A 15,203-nucleotide genomic window follows, 5' to 3' on the forward strand; every position below is an offset into this window, starting at 1 on the left:
CCAATCTTGCAGGGCAGGTGAGGTAAACCAGATGTACTGTTTCAAGAGAGTTTATTACCATATTTATGTCCCAGGAAAGATTTGTCTCCCCTCCAAATCCACATAGGATAGCATATGTTGTCTGTTATGCCTCTAATACCTAAGAAATGCAATGTAGCCTATGGTAGTGAAAATCAGGTTACTATTTCACATATACCAGAAAACAGCATTTACACCAAAAGGATTGGAGAAAAAGACCAATCTCATTTTATTTAGAATTATTAGGAAAGTAGACCGCCATGATAAAGTAATGTAGCATTAAGGTGTAATAACTTTAATCTACTAAACATTTATAAAGACAATCTAGAAGGAGACTGAAAAGAATGTGTCTGAGCTTTTCTACTTTCCTTCTAATACACAGAAGAAATAAAAAAAAAATTATATGGGTAAGAAAGGGACTAATTCTCTTGATAACTATTAACAAAACAGATTTAGGAAAGAGAGAGGACAATGAGAAGTGTTTGGCTTGGTGTTTTCTATATGAAAAATTCAGATTTGGTTTCTGCATATTTCTTTTTCCAAAATCAGTCAGTTTACTTACGACAGGCATGTGTGACTTTTCTTTGCATTGTTGAAAACAACTTTGATTATGTCCTTTTAGCACTTATGTACGCATACATATTTGGGGTAAAAAGGATGTATGAATATTTCTATGACATCTCTTGTTCTCTCTTTTGGCTTTAATCAGCAGAGATGTTAATTTTGCTAAAAAAAGTTGTTAAGGAATCTTTCCATAAAACTAACATGAGGTTACTGATATTGCTATGGTTTAACAATAGCAGAGAATGAAGGGAGAAGCAAAAGCTCTTTCACAGTGTCTTTAGTATAAAGAAACAAAGACTACCTGTCAAAAGAAAAGAAAATTGGGTTATGTGCTCTTTAAGTATAAATATGTGACAAGTTCAAATAGTCATTTGAAAATAGTCTTCAAACAAATTTCCTGGTACTGTGCTCTACCTTTTTTTTTCCCCCCAGCTTAACAAAGCCTCTCAGTTAAGAACTTGGAGAAAATTTGAACAAAGCCACAAGCTATTAACTACTGTGAGAAATAACCAATATTTTCAGAAAGTTCTCTGTTACTTTAGCTACAGATGGAATTTGCTTTTCCTTAAGGAACATAAGAAGTAGTGTTCACTTAGAAACAAATCAAAATCACTCTTAAACACAATGCTTATCTAGGTCTAGTATCTTCATTATGCAAGATAAGCTCTATTATTTTCTCTTTATTTTCCTGTTCATGTTCTACTCTTTTTTGTCCTCCAGATTAGGATTATGGCAATGTTTGAGAACATATCCTGGAGACTTTAGACATCTTTTGTGGTTTTTTTGCAGTAGCTTCTGTGTTGGAGAATAAGATTAATTATGTGGAAACTCTGGCGTGTGAATGGAAATTTGCTATAATTTGAAATGTAAATAAATAAATACAGTCGTAAACATAGTGTCTATTGAAACTACATTGCAACAGGCTCCTCAAGAAGGTAAGCAAAATTCCAGAATAATCTCAAAAGCAGTCATTTAAAGTGAATGCTGAGTTATAACATTTTACTAATGACTTTTGCAGTAAGTAGTGTCTCTTGGTTACCATAACATCTTACCTACATTTTCCCCTGCAGAGTTAGCTCATCATATAACAGAGGAAATATTTCTAAGAAAACAGTAGCTGGTAAAACTATGAATGTAGTCATGGATAGCACCATTTTTCCATTGACACTTCCATAAGGAATGACATATCAAACATATGACTGCCGTTTACAACCATTATAGAGCAAATCTTAATTTATAATCTACTAATCCTAGTAGCTTTCTCTCTCTCCAACATCTCTTTAATATAGCTTTAATAAGACTTTGCATAAATTAACAGCTTTTATTCAAGTATCACATTAAAGGGCAGAGGTCATGGCTTGGATAGTTTTCATTCATCAGGTACTATGTTTTCTTACATGTTTATTAGTGCATAAATAAACCCTTTAAGCATTAATCAAATGGGACTAATTCCCTCTTATCTTTCCTGCGTTACATTTGTTGCCCTTAATCTTTTCTCAGATCTTTTTTGTCAAACAGTAGATAAATTTGAGCCTCCACCTGTTGCTACATCACTATTGAGTTGAGCTGATTTGCCAGGAGTGCTTGTAGCCGATGTGAAATGCATCGCAAATGTACTCTTCAAGTTGATCACAGAAGATGTGGTCATCTTTTCACTTCCATTATTCAAAGAACCTAAGGTGTTAGCCTGCAAACCATCTATGAAATCCTTCCCTTCATATAGATAAGTTGGCACAGTTGCATGCATCACAGTCAACAAGTATTTGTGGAAGAATGTTGATTCCTAAAAGCCTACTGATAAGAATGCCCTAGTGTTTCTTCTCATGTTGTTCTGTCATCTACACATGCCTACATTGCAACTGTTCATCTCATCTGTGTCCCGTGGATACATCTAGGGGGACCTTTCAGACTTCTTGTAGTTTCTATTTCTTAATCTCTGCCATAGAATTATCAGGATAAAAATATGTCATGCAGGTTTAAGGTTTTGCTTTTTGAGGACATTACAGAGGAAATCACTTCTTAGCTGTCACTCATTTCTGAAGTACGAAAGTCCTTTGAGTCCTCTAAGAGGTACATCTTAGCCTCATAGATGAGCAGCTGCTGCGAGGATGTACTTTTACCATTCAGCCCAACCTCCATGCCCAAAGTACATGTGCAATGTTTGAGGCCATCCTGAGAACGCATCTTTTCTCAGGGCAAAATGAAGAAGGAGAACTGTTAATTAGAAATCCAGGGTCAGGTGAGTCCTGCAGTTGCAGGAATGCACTATTTCAGTTGCCTTTCCCAAGGTAACTGAAGGTTCAGACATGTGCTCTATAGTCCAGTTAAGGGATTCACCCCTCTTTCCTCCTTCCCCTTATAATCAGACTGTCCCAAAATAGATTCACAAGTGCTCTTTTTCATACCTGATACAAACAGTGCTCCTTTGAAGAGGCCAGGGAAATACCCTTAGATCCCTGAACATTGCTGGATGAAGGGTGGCAACTTTCTGCCAAGTTTCTAGGTAGACAGACAGGTTGCTCATTGCAGGTAGATACCTCTGTCAGGTGAACAACTTTGTCACGGCAAGTGAAGACTCTTGATATGGTAGAAGGTGCCTGAATGGCAATATCCTGTTCTTGTGACAGAAATAATAATAATAATAATAATAATAATAATAATAATAATAATAATAATAATAATAATAATAATAATAATAAAAAGGGATTGTAGTTGTGAGTCATCTTTCCAAAATTTTGGTGTAGGGTACACCCTTTCCTACCCATATAGAGAAGGACATCAGATGCTGCTACTGAGGTGTGCCCAGGCAGGTTGCACACTCCTGAGGCTGCGGGTGGAGGGGAGCCTATGAAAGCCTACACATGTTATCCAAGACACAACGGAGCAATACTGTGCAGCTTGGCTTGGAGGTGTAGTGGTAAGCCATGAGGGTGTTGTGCTTCAGGTTGCTGTGGCAGATAAAAGGATGTTCTCACCTAAGGCTTGAGTTTGTATCCTGTAGATCACCTAAGAAGAAAATCTCCAAATGCTTCTTGGATTTATCAAGTAGCATACTCTGTAGCATTCAATTCATGGTTATATAGCACAGGCTCTTCAGGAATTTGGCTTTGAGGGGAGAGTTGAAGGCATTCGTGCAGGACAGTGTGAATACAGCTACTGGGAATTTTACATTTATGCAGTATATCCTCTGATTTCAGTTGTACATAGCTCAAAGTGGTTATGGCACCCATTAATATTTTAGAATGTAATAACTCATACCCCACAGTCAGTGACATATCTGCCATAGCTTCCAGTAAAACTTAATGTGTGCTCGCTCTGGGTGAATGACCTCTTGGAGAAAGAAAAAGGTAGACTCTCAAATTAATTTTCTCCCTTTGCTTTAGTGTCTTAGCTGTTTCCTTTTCTTGGGTCTTCTGATCTTCCTTAAATTTACTAGACAAATTTTTACATTCTCAAGCAGGACTTGTTTTTTCATCATAACAGCAACATTTCCTCAGCTCAGGTTATTTAAGTACTTGAAAATGGAATAGGTACCTTCCATATGGGAAGATTCTTGGACTGAAATATAAGCTGTGTTGCACCAGTGTACATCAGAAGTATCTTCACTGAAATCGATGCAGTTACAACAGTATAAAAATACCACAAATGAGATGTCTTCAAACCTAGTAGTGTGATTCCTTGAGTCATTAATTTCTCAGTTTAAGCCTATACCAATCAATCTCAATAAGAAGTGGGAGGAAGAGACAGAGAAAGAGAAATTAAATAGAATGATTATACACACCTAAGTTTAGTAAGCATGTGATATACTACTGTAAATCTTACCAAATTTTGTTAGCATGGGATTTTTTGTTTATTTTCTTGTGTATCTTTGGACAAATAAATTGTTTGTCTTTGTCAGGTAAGTGATAAGCACATGTCTGAATATTAATAACCAAAAAACGAAAGGCTGCCTCCTATTTTCAGGCCCACCAAATATTATAATTTATTGTAATTCTTTTTTTTGCAACACACAACTACACGCTTTTCATGTCATCATCTTATAAACCTGCCATCTTTTGTTTTGATTATACTATATTATTTTTTCATCAAATCCAAATCCTAAAAAAAAAAATTAATTTCCAATTAACCTTTTCACACCACAAGCTTGCTAAATTCCCCTTAATCTGTAACCTGAATAATGTTGCTTTTTCTGCTTGAAATTTTCAGTTCATTATCATCTAATCTGCCTACCTATTCTCTGTCTGGATAAAGGTTTAAATGTATAGATAAATCCTTAGTGTATCTAAAAAAAGAGAAGGGACATAACAGTAATCCCTAAATCAGCTTTACATGCTGCCTTAAAACAGTGGGATGCTTTGCATCATTTAAATAGTAAACTTCAAAATGTGTTCCAAGCTCATTGCTCTACTATGAGAAGACTCACTGAGTTATATTCCAGGTGGTGGGCTAGTGCAGCTGTGTGTTGGTCTAGACAAGCAAAAATAATCAGGAATACCAGCCTTTTAGAGTATGACTAACCCACTTTCCAAGTCAGTGCCACCAAAGCAGTTTATCTGTTTTCTTGGAAACATGCCTTTACTTCTATCCCCTTCCTTCTTGAAATGTACTGCACACAGAGCAGCTGCCAAGCCAGATGAATCGCACACTAGGGGGAATTGCTGAAAATAAGCAGAATCCAGATTGAAAACAGGACATGAGAATAATGGCAGGAGAGGAAAACAAGCATGATTTTCATGATAGTGGTTTCCTCTTAGCCATTTTCCAAATGCTTCATGTATTACAGAAAATATTCTAGAGAAGGGGTGCAGTGGCTTGAACTGAATCAAAAACTCATTGCTGTTAATGACTTTTGACTGCCAAAGATTTGGATCAGGCCCTCAGTCTCCCAGCATCTTGCATTCAAGGCCTCATGTATTAGTGAAAGACCTAAAAGAATGCATCAAAATTAGTGAAAGACCTAAAAGTGTACGACTTGAAGTTTGTTGCCTATATCCAAAACCGAAATCAAGTCCTACCCACCTCAGAGGTTATCAGTCAGTAGGAGCGTATATCTCTGACTGCCCAGGCATGCTCCTCCTTTTGTGTTCCTGGGTAACTCAGTGGCTATTTCACAAGCCCCTATACTGAGTATCCAACATTCAAGAGGAACAGACTCCTGAAAAAAATTTATGAAGTTGAATTTCTTAAAAGACAGCTAGATAAGCAATTTCTCCTGGGGATACAGTTTGAGCTCTCATCCTAGAAGCAGGGAAATACTTATTTCATGCTCTTGTCTACCCTACAGGATATATGCCTGTATTTTCTATTGCTTCCTAACCATTACAGGCACTTCAATGCACTATGGGAGAAAGAGGAAATATTTTCAACTCTTCCCGTTGAAACATTTTTACTGTGAAAAATAATGCAAGATTTATTTTTCTATAAAGAAAGCAAGAGGCAATGTAAAGCAAGGTTGTTTTTTCTGTATTTTTATCTTAGAGGCAGTTATATAGATTTCTTGTCCTGATCAGAGGCTTTATAAAGATTTAAAGAACAATCACTGTGTAAAGGCTGTTTGGAAAAAGATTGTTAGGATTCACATATTCTGTTAGGATTCACATATTCTGTTATCAGTGTCTTAACCATTAAGCTATGAACCAAATACATATTTCTGCTTCATGGATTTTTTTTTTTGTCAATTTTCCTATCCAGTTGATCCTGGGTTTTTTATTACTCTATAGCTTGGTTTCATCAGAAAAGTGCCAGAATTTTTTTATTTCTCCCTAAATGTCTGTCCAGATAAACCCAGACATCCTTACAGGATACATGTAAGGATACAAAACATTTTCTTAGTGCACTTTTGTCCTCAAAAAAAGAAGTTTCTCATTTTGTTATGAATATTCCAGCATTTATCCAGTGATAAAAATGAGACAGTAGCAACAATTACACTTGTCTTTTTGTTGTCCCTATTTGTGTGTGTGTAGGGGTGGTGGGAGAAAACTTGCCAAACTGTATCGTTCTAGAAATGCAGATGGAGAAGTACCAGGCCCAGCCAGGCCTTATGCATCAAGCTTCTCATCTAAGTCAATACTGAGGAAGAGCTACACATCTATCAGGTGGGTACCACTGGGATTAGAGAGCAACTAAACTGACATATTGTATGGACTACAGAAAAAAGTAGGATCCCAGCTAAGGCTAGATAATTAAATCCTTCAGTAGATCTGATCCTAAATTAACTAAATATGTGTATGCCTCCATCAAACCATTAGATCAAGTAGCAGAGGAAAGTCTAGTGTGTTCTCAACTACAATGCATTCCTTATCCCTAGAATTACTTAGTAGTATGGAAAAAGACTGACATCTAAATGCAGATGGTTCCTGACCTAACAGATGATCTCAGGATCCATATGGCATGTCCAGAGCATCTAGTCACTGCTGGTTCTGCAGTATCACCCCAAAAGGAGCTGTTGTTTGTATAATGGTCTGATCTAACCTCTCCATGGTATCACTCTTGAGCCTTAAATAAGAGGTACCACAGTCTCAAATGTTCTTCTCTAGCTATGGATGAAATAAAACCTGTAACTAAATGCAAGAATACATCCTTATGTCCCTAGATGTGAATCACAACTGGTCTGAGTCCCATTGTTGAGTATAACAATGAATATGAATGAATATGCTCTTATGAATATGCTCTTCATGGCTTCAATGGTCTGCTAAATCCTCTTTAGGTAGTGGGAGATTCCTGAGAATATAAAAACCAAAATCTGAATAACCAAAAAAATTCCTCTCCTAGTCACCACTGAGATTTCTTTTATTTTTTATTTGCAGTGGCATTAGCACAACCCCTGTAAGAACTGGCCAGCTCTCTCCCAAGACTGTTTGTATTACTAAGGAAGCCAGGTCTGATCCTTCAGCTACAGACTTTGCTCCAAAGTCAAGTGTTTTGCTTGTTCAAACATATGCATTGCATGTATATTTGGCTTTAACACTGTAGTCCTTATTCAAGCAAAACCACCCACTATGGTCAAAAATAGTAGTGAAATTTGGCATCCAGTTGCAATCTATTTTCAAGTGGTATTGTTCTCTTACTGCCACTTTTGCTTCTTGCTTGAATAATTATTGTTCTTCTCTCAGATTTCTCCAGCTTTAATGATTTATTAAGTTTATGAAGTATTTTTCTTTCTCCTTCTATATAAAAGAAAATAAAAATTGCCAAAACTTCAAGATAAGCAGACAGGATTCATAAAATGTTGTTATCCTATTTCTTGCATGTGTTAGTAAGACAGCAATGGATAATGTCTTATTTCTTTTCTTTCCTTTCCTTTTCTTAGTACAGTCTTAACATGTTAAGTCCTCTTTGGAATGCCTGGTAAATACTGAGCAGATACTCTAGTGTGGTGATTGGAAAACATCTACGTACAACCTTTTTTTTTTCTTCTATGAAGAACTATACCCTTGTTTTCAAGAAAGATGACTTTTATGATATGGAAAGACAGCAAAAGACAAAGTAAAATATTAGAAATATATTTTGTTTCCCTTCTGCAGGTGATCTTCCATCATGAAAATGTTTCTAAAATCTGCATACAGAGATTTTGTATTTCAGATATTTTCTGAGAGAAAATAGCATTGTAGTCTTAGATCCTAGACTTTTTTAAGGCCTCATTATTTAGAAAGAAACAGTTTTTGATTGTGTATGTATACATATATGCAGTCATACATGTACATGCCAATAGTTATAGAGTGCCATCTGCTGTCACATTCAACTAAATAGTAGTGTTTCTGTTAAATTTTTAAGATTAAAAAAGTTGCTCTGCCCTTCAAAGATTTTCTGATTAGGTTACCTGAACAGACAAATCACATTTTAAATTCGAATGAAGAGAAGAGGTGTTTTTTTTCCAACTTTTGAATGCATAGAATCATAGAGGCATAGAATGGTTTGGGATGGATGGAACCTTGAAGAACATCTAGATCTAATCCCTGCTTCCATGGGCAGGGAAACCTTTCACTAGACCAAGTTGCTCAATCCCCCATTCAAATTGACATCCTGAGCTTGGAGGAGGTGATTCTTAAATATTAACCAGCTTTTTTGGGCCCCTCTTCCCTAAGGGGTTGTAGTGGATTGACCCCGGCTGGACACCAGGGTACCCACTAGAGCTGCTCTCTCACTCCCCTTTGACACTGGATAGAGGAGAGAAAAGAAACAGTGAAGGATTCATGAGTTGAGATAAAGCTGGGAAAGGTCACTTACTGATCACCATCATGGGCAAAACAGACTTAAAGTGGGGATATTAATTGAATTTATTACTAACAGGGTCAGAGCAAAAGAGTGAGACATAAAATACTCTTAAAAACACCTCTCCAACTCTCCTTCCTTCCATGTTCTCCCTCCCTCTCTCAGAGTGGTGCAAGGGAAGGGGAAATGGGGTTTATAGTCAGTTGTTGTTTCTGTTGCTGCTCATAGAGAGGAGTCCTTCCCTTGCTCCTGTGGGGTCCCTCCCACAGGAGACAGTCCTTGATGGACGTCTCCAACTTGAGTCCATCCCTCGGGTAGCAGTTCTTCCCAAACTGCTGTCCCATTGGTCATTTCTCCAGGGGGTGCAGTCCTTCATGAATGAGCTGTACCAGCATGGGAAAAACCTGCTCCAGCGTGGGCTTCCCTCTCCATGGGCTGCAGGTCCCTGGCAGGACCCTGCTCCATCTTGGGCCTCCCATGGGGTCACAACCTCCTTCCAGACATCCACCTGCTCCAGCATGGGCTCCTCCATAGGCTGATGGTCCTCCATGGGCTGCAGGGGCTCAGCTGCCCCACCATGGTCTGCACCACAGGCTGCAGGGCCTCAGCTCTGGCGCCTGGAGCACCTCCTGCCCCTCCTTCTGCACTGACCTTGGTGTCCATATTGTTGTTCACATGTTCTCACTCTGCTCCCCTCTGGCTAGATTTTTTTCCCTGTGCAATAGCTATCAGTTCTTAAACATGTTATCACAGAGGTGTTACTATCACTCCTGATTGGCTTGGCCTTGACCAGCAGCAGGAAGTCCATCTTGGAGCTGGCTGGCATTGGCTCCACCAGAAAGGGGAAACTTCCAGCAGCTTCTAACAGAAGCCACCCCTGTAGCTCCCCCCCCCCCCCCCCCCCCCCCCCCCCCCCCCCCCCCCCATCAAAACCCAGACAAGGAAACCCACTACAGGGGTTTTATCCCATGACACTTTCTCAAGCAGATACCTGAAGAGGCCAAAGTCTACTCTGCTGAAGTCCAGGGCCTCGAGCTTGCTGTGCACCCTAAGGATCTCGAACTCCACCTTTCCATGGTCACTTCAGCCCAGGCTGCCTTTAAGCTTTGCATTCCCCACCAATTTCTCCTCGCTGGTGAGAACAAAGTCCAGCAAACCAGCTCTCCTCATTAGCTCCTCTATCACTTGGAGAAGGAATTTGTCATCAATGCATTCCAGGAACCTCTTAGGTAATTTATGTCCTTCTATGTTGTCCCTCCAGTAGATATTGGGATGGTTGAAGTCCTCCATGAGAACCAGGGCTTGTAAATGTGAGACTGCTCCTATCTGTCCGTAGAGAGCCTCACACACTCTTCCTGCTCAAATCTGCAACAGACCCCCAGTACAATGCCCTCATTTAAATCTTGACCCTAAGTTCTCAGTTGGCTCCTCATTCATCCACAGACAGGGTTCCATGCACTCCAGCTGACCACAGCCACAGAGAGTGACACTCTTTTCATCTCCTCTGCCTGTCCTTCCTAAAGAGCCTCTATGCTTCCAACACTCCAGTCACAGAAACCACCCCACCACAGCTCTGTGATAATAAGATTGCAGTCCTGATGGAATGTGTATAACTCAAACTCTGCTTTTTAATTGCCCATTTCATGGGTATTGACACAGAGGCATTTAAATTGGACCCTTGCTGAAGTCAATTTGATGGCTGAAGTGGCAGGAATTCCTTTGTGCTGCTCTTAAGGTACTCTCCTGCTGACCTGCAATCCCTCTCCAAGCTCTGGGCATCTCTTGCTAGCAACAATATCAAAACAGTAGGAGTGGGATGGGCTGAGGTTCCCCTCCCTCAGCAACTCTATTTTAAAGTCCTGTTCACCAGCTTGGCAAACCTCTGACCAAAGATGCTCTTCCCCTCCTCTGACAGTTGGAGACACACATGGACCTCTCTCTACTGTATTCTGCTTGAATTCATGTATTCCTGGCTGACCTATCTGTGCAGTCTCTTCTTTCTTTTGGTAATAAATAAAAAAAAAATTTTTTTGTGGAAGGCTTGTGTAAAATATTGATGATTTTCTTAAAATGTTAACCTATTATGACCAAAACGTTCTTTCCTTGTCGATCTAGTAATAAATTACACAGCGACCAAGCAAATGTAAGTAACAGCAAAGGTGTTCAATTCAACATTTAATTTCCCTTTTTGGGACTGAAAATCAAATTTCTTCTTCAGGAGAAAATTCTGCTTTAAGAACTGGAGCCATAGAAATATTAAGGCAAAAAATAAACTTTGTCACTTGTCACAGCTTCCTCAGAGATGCAAATCCAGCCTCCCAGCCATATGGCATTTCATTCAAGACTGAAAACTTGATCAAATGCCGTGTCTTTTAAAAGTGTTCAGTACTTCCCTCTGGTGGTCTGTCCCATAAAACACTTCTCACACAAGAAATTGTTTAAATCACTACGTCTTTGAACTTAGTTCATTTTTGTGAAGACGTAGATGCATAGAAGTTTGCACCAGTTTTCGGATGGGTTCTGAAGTGGCTTTGACTAGAAGGTTGTCAAAAACTTTTTAAAATTATAGAATGTTTTCTAATATGAACTGGGTTTCTGGTTTGGATTAGGTATGTTGTACTGGTGAAATTTAACTAAACTTGTAAGCTCAGGAAAATCACCAGATGATATTTGACTCAGTTTTTAAGAAAGCAAGAATGAAAACCATCTGTGTATTATTTTGGGCAAGCTGACTTCTTAATCCCTTTAGGAAAAATAGCCAGGGAATCAGCACATTTTCTTGTTTCTGTCATCACTGAACAACAAGACCTTCCACTCTACTGTGATATCTTTATGTGCTGCCATGATTATTATATATTCCTTCATGAAACTTCTTGCAGAAATTATGACACTCTTATAGGACTACGTGGTGTACTTTTGCTGTTCATGTATTTTCTAAAATAATCCAAATTTTCACTATTTCCTTCTTTTGGCATTCAAATATATATACCTGTAACCTCATTTTCAGAGTTATTGTCATCAGTATTTTTACAATTTCTGGGGAATGAGCAACTAAAATAGGCTTTTAATATAGACATCCACATAAAAGAAAGAGGAGGTAAGAGGAGCTAATAACTATGGGTAGCATTTGAAAAGTGGTGCCCCATTGTAATTCACTCTCCTTTCCTTAACCCATCCATTTTTAAACATAAGTTAACTACCATTCCTATTGCTGTGAATGACATTTTTCTGTGAAATATTAATCTCTCTACTCTTTTGTCATACATTTGTTTACATAGTCTTCCTTTTATACTTTTTTACACTGTTGTTATTACATAAATATTTATTCTGTGAAATTGGCCATTTCTTTAGAAGTTGCTATCCTCTTCATTTTTTGCTTTCTTCTTCAAGACCATTTTTTAAATGAATTACTCATGCAGTGACTTAAACAGCAGTCAATGTAAAATAGGGAAACAATCAAATCTAAATGGTAAAACATTCTGTTATCTCTCATGCTGAGTTATTGCTGCTTTTCTCAGTTCCCTGGTTTCGAATTTTGGAGGATGCAGGAAAAACAAGGATATCCAGGCCATAGTTCTATGTTACATGTATGGGAACTCAACCAGTGTTAAGTGTGGACCTATCTGGAAAAGTGTGATTTCTAATGGAAGAATGGTTTGAAAAATAGTAGTTTGTGGGAAGTCAGCCCATTTGTGTCAGCCTGCAGTTTTCTTATACAAAACCAATCCCTAAGCAGAACTCAAGTGAGACCCACTTTGCCATGTAAACCCGACAAAAATACATACTTTGAAACTAGTACCCTTGAAGGTCACCACTGCCATGGGTATCTGGAATGCATTTCAAATTCCTATATTTCACTAGGTGTATATTTTAGCAGAAAAATACAGAATGAGATACACAAATATTTTCCTAAGATTCTGTGTTAAAAGATTCACTGTTCTATTGGCCTACCCCATGGTCAGGGACCGAGAAAGAAAAAAGATACTGTATTACCTAGAGCTCCCCAGAAACCTGGTAAGAAATTTCATTTTAAGTAAAAATATTCTTGAATAGAGATAAAAAATTAAAGTTTGGATTTTTGTGTGTGCATGTCTAAAAGAGGAATTACAATTTTAAAAAATCTATTTACAAAGAAAAGCAAAAACAAACGGAAAATCATCTCATTTTCAGCTTTCTCTTTAGCTAGACACATCTCATCTTCCTAAATCCCTGAGGACCCAGCAACATAACTCCACAGGCAGGTGGAAATTCACTAGCTGAAAGAATACGGCATTCTGGCACACACATGGCTACCTGGCAAGCAGAGAAGCAGACAACTTGTCTTAATCACTTAATTCCTTAGATAAATTTGAGAGAATCAATATAGAAACATGAAGTATTTTAGTCTGATGTAACTGGCTTTTCAGTCTCTCTTAAGAGTATTTTGCACTGCCAGAATGGCATCCACTGGCAATCTCAAAGCACTTCTCAAATGCTCCTAAATGAAGCCTTGTAACACATCATTCCCATTGGGTAAGAAACAAACATGAGAATTGATGGAAACTTTTCATTTTATTGGAGGTGATCCAAACTAGCATCACTGAACGCTCCTTTCATTTCAAGTGGAAATATCAACATAAATTTTACACATATGCTCCAAGAGAGAGAACCTTTTCTTAGTCTGATTCTTTCAAAAATGCAGGTATATTCTGGCAAGAAAAATTGGAGCAAAGGAGAGGAAGTAGACCCTGGTATTATAAATAATTCTTATTTTTGCTAAAAAATTGCTTATGCAGGAGCCAGACTCAATTTCCACAATAATGAAATAGAATAAGTTTCTTTTCAGAGTTGTGCCTTTATCCATAGCTCTGAAAATTTAGCAAGAGTTTTACATGCCTAATTTTATTAATACACTTTTTAAAACATATGAGTGGTTATTATAAGACTAAATAATACTCAGTTTAAAAATACATTGCTGTAAGTAAAAAAGTTGAGGACAAAAGTATCCACAAGTGCCATTGAAAACAGGAAAGTAAAGAAAGTATTGGATTTTAAAGCCTGTAAATACTGCTCAAATTTAAAGTATTACTACAAAAATTCTGTGAAAATATGCCATGACTTAAAATATATTCATTAGGTGCAGTTTTTCTTGACCTTAAACAAAATAAATCATTATGTGTCTTCTTGTTACATAAAATATTTTCTGTTTTTCTTTTTATTGTGTATGTGTTAATCCATTACATACCTTTACCAAGTAATTTGGATTGAGAAATTCCAGTTTTTCTTGTAATTGAATTATAACCACCTCATGTAAATTTTTAAGACCTACAAAATGACGGTGAGGTGTCAAACTGAAAAAGGTCTGTGCGAGACCTTTCTGTAATTTTCTTGCAATGTCAGATATTAAGGTCAGATCTGATTACATCAATAGTACAATGAGAGGTAAAGAAACCCTTGGGTACTCTTTACTGAGCTACATGGGACCAGGCCTTTCACTAGAGATCATAAATCAGAAGGAAAATGACACTTCCCACTTCAATGGGAAAGCATTTATTTCCTCCCTCGGGCCTTTATTATTATACTATTATTATAGACCTTATCATCATACAGTTACTGTAGTGCATTAGTACCATCAAAACAAGGGATTTCACTTTGAATAAAGCAAATCATTATGCCTTCTATAACTACTAGAGTTTTGAGGAAAGCTGGAAATGGTATGCCTAGGTTTTTTGGAAGGTCTTTGATTAGCTTTTGAAGATTAGTGCTGTTACTTAGCATTTTTTGCTGCTCCCAACAATAAATTGTCATTGACTCTAGAGAAGAATAATTTTAATAACATTCCCATCAATAATATTCAAGATGCAAGCATTATGCTGCATAGGATAACGCTGACTTGCAATAATAAATATCTTCATGCATTTCGGGTTCTTATTTATCTCCTGTTTTTTACACACTTAACATATATTTAGGTAATTTTTTCAAGCTTTTCATTGCAAAATGAGTTGGGAAAGAGACCATTTGTTGTAGTTGTTTTTATTGTTGCCGTTTTTTGATTATCTTTCACTGATAAGAACTAAAATCTAAGGAGTTTGCTATGTAGTAGACAAACCAAAAAACTGTGGAACTGCCAACTCTAGTAAAGCTTCACAAAGATATAATATATTCTAGTTACATAGTGACTGCCTGAAACTAATGAATAACTTTATATTTAAGGGGACAATTATTACTATTAGTATTATCTTTCATGTTTGGAAGAATCTATTTTCAGTGTTATGAACATGTGCACATAGAAAAAGTTTCTAAATTAAAAACTCCTATTCAGCTATACCAGGAATGGAAAATAGAATTGGAGTTACATTATCAAAAACAAGAGGCATACAAAGGGAAAAAGAAATCTATTTTAAGAAAGTTAATTTATATCTAAAACTAAT

The sequence above is a fragment of the Empidonax traillii genome, unplaced genomic scaffold (assembly GCF_003031625.1).
Source record: "Empidonax traillii isolate 1590-97213 ecotype Southwest subspecies unplaced genomic scaffold, ASM303162v1 scaffold458:size851334, whole genome shotgun sequence".
Lineage (NCBI taxonomy): Eukaryota > Metazoa > Chordata > Aves > Passeriformes > Tyrannidae > Empidonax > Empidonax traillii.